We start from the raw sequence: 2,967 nt of genomic DNA on the forward strand, positions 1-2,967 counted from the left end.
CACAGAAAATCTATAAGACAAAAGTTACAAATTCTGATTAAATGAATAAAAAAACTAAATGGAGAAATATTCCATGTTCATGGATAGGAAATCCAACATTGTTAAAATGTCAGTTCTTTCTAGACTGCTCTATAGATTGAATTCAATCAATCCCAATCAAAAGCTATTTTGTGGATATCAGCAAAATTATTCTATAATGTGTAAGGAAAGTCAAAAGGGGCCAAATGGCCAAGACGATATTGAAGAATAACAGAGTTGGAAGATGAACATAAGCTGACTTCAAGACATATTATTAAGTGATAATAGCTAAGACAAATGGGTCAATGGAACATAATAGAGGACCTAGAAATAAACTCCATACAAATATAGTCAGCTGTTGTCTGACAAAGAAGTGTCAAAAAGCAAAACGGAACAAAGAGTTTTTCAACATGTGGAGTTGGGACAGTTGGACATCTACATGCAAAGAAGGAAAATGAATCTAGACACAAATTTTATATCATTTACAAAAATTAACCCCAAATGGATCACATAACAAAATTTAATATAAAAAACTAAAACTACTAGATGATAACACAGAAAATTAGAAGACCTTGGGTATGATGGTGATTTTTTAGATATAACACCAAAGCCATGATCTATGAAAGAAATTCTTGATAAGATAGACTTCATTAAAAATAAAAACTGCACTGTGTAAGAGAATGAGAAGACATGCCACAGACTGGGAGAAAATATTTACAAAAAACACATCAAATAAAGTACTTTTATTCAAAATGAATAAAATTCAACAATAAGATAACCAACAACTCGATTTAAAAAATGGGCCAACGACCTGAACAGATATCTCACTGAAAAAAATAAACAGATGGTTAAAAAGTCTATAAAAAGATGCTCAATGTCATATGACATCAGGGAATGGCAAATTAAAACAATAATGAGGAAGGACATGGTTAGGAGCTATGAACAGGTGAAGCACAGATTTATAGCTTTGTGAAAGTATTCTGTATTATATCAAAATGTAGGATATATGACATGATGCATTTGGCAAAACCCATGGAATTGTCCAACACAAAAAATAAATCCTAATGTAGGGGTGCCTGGGTTCTCAGTCAGGTAAGCATCTGCCTTTGGCTCAGGTCATGATCCCCGGGTTCTGGAATGGAGCCCTGTGTCAGGCTCCCTGCTTAGCCAGGAGTCTGCTTCTCCTCTCTCTGCCCTTCCTGAGCCCCACTTGTGCTCTCTCTCTCACTCTCTTTCTCTCTTTCTCTGTCTCAAATAAATAAATAAAATCTTTCAAAAAAAATTCTAATGTGGGGACGCCTGGGTGGCTCAGTTGGTTGGACGACTGCCTTCGGCTCAGGTCATGATCCTGGAGTCCTGGGATCGAGTCCCGCATCAGACTCCCAGCTCCATTGGGAGTCTGCTTCTCTCTCTGACCTTCTCCTCGTTCATGCTCTCTCTCACTGTCTCTCTCTCAAGTAAATAAATAAAATCTTTAAAAAAAAATTCTAATGTGAACTATGGACTTCAGTGAATGAAAGAAAAATAACTTGATCCTTTGAGTCACTTCTCATCTGACTTATGAAGTTTTAAATGCCCTTCTAACTACCAGTTTTCAGCACATCGCTCATAGACTTCTTCTACCCCAAGTTCTACTTTTATCCTTCGGAACAGAACAAATTATTCAATAATATGGCTTCTCAGTTCCTGGATCTTCTTGTCATTAGTGTTATTTCATACACCTAAGCTTATGGGTATACCTTGATCATACCATTACCTGAAAATAAAAGTTATGTCTTTTGAAAGAATTAATTCAAGTATTCCTCTCTCACACCGAAATTTCATTTGCTTTTTGCTCTTTCATTTCTTCTATTATACCACAGTTTGATTTCTGGGTCTTTGTATCTTCTATGATGTCTCTACCTACATTTTTCTATCTTCATTCCCTTCCTTATCCAGTCCAATTTTACTGGTTGTGAGGTGAATAAATTCTTTCTAGTAGTCATCAGAAAGGTTGCGTTGATGCTGTGTGATACCAAATAAATGATAAATCACACAACCAGATTCAAATATCCAAACAACTCCCAGAGTTTGTGCCACTGAATTATTCTATACCTGTCAAAATCCCTGTTATAACTTGTAAGCCAGACAAACTTCCATTATTCAAATGACAATATGAATATAACATATTTATTGGCTCAAAGACAGCAGATCCATACTGCTATGGTCACACACAGTTTCACCTGTTACCTGACAAATTAAAAATGGAAAGGCTTTTTGAAATGGAACTGTGTTGATCAGATAGAAGTTATTTTTAGAGCTAATGCTATTGCAAGCCTCTTTGCTTGGACTGGAGCACAAGCTCTGTATCAAGGATTTTGGAGTGAAGCAGATGTTACTCAGCCTTTTGTCCCTCATGGCATGATCACAGATGGAAAATACTTTTCCTTTTTCTGCTACCAGTTAAATACTTTGGCATTGACTACACAAGGGGATCAAAATAACCCTCCTAAAAATATATGTTGGGGGACACAAAGTAAGCCTCTTTATGAAACAACTGAAGATAATGTGAAAGGTTTTAATGATGATGTCCTCCAGATAGTTCATTTTCTACTAAACAGACCAAAAAGAAGACAAATGACAGCTGTTGGAAAACTAGGAAGAAATAATAGATTCAGGACTTTGGGAATACTTCAATTTCACTGAAGGGAAAACAAAAGGAATTTTAATAATGGTAAAATTTCTTGACCACATCTTTATGGACTATTTTTTTTTTTTTAGTCATATTTACTTCACAACCTCTCCCACTCTCATGCTTTCTCGCTCTCAAATAAATAAGCAAATCTTTAAAAAAATAAAAATGCAAAATTATCATATCACATTATTAGTTAAAAATCCTCTAGTGGTTGCCAATGAATCTTTAGACAAATTTCAAATCCTTTTCAGTAACTTCATGGGTCTTTATGACTT

General features: G+C 35.1%; 1 pseudogene; it reads left to right on the forward strand.

Annotated features, from left to right (window-relative positions):
- The first annotated feature begins 1,910 nt into the window (after window positions 1-1,910).
- Window positions 1,911-2,656, forward strand: LOC101691465 (annotated as a pseudogene).
- The last annotated feature ends 311 nt before the right edge of the window (window positions 2,657-2,967 follow it).

The sequence above is a fragment of the Mustela putorius genome, unplaced genomic scaffold (assembly GCF_011764305.1).
Source record: "Mustela putorius furo isolate JIRA1106 unplaced genomic scaffold, ASM1176430v1.1 tig00003869_pilon_pilon_pilon, whole genome shotgun sequence".
In the NCBI taxonomy this organism is placed as follows: Eukaryota; Metazoa; Chordata; class Mammalia; order Carnivora; family Mustelidae; genus Mustela; species Mustela putorius.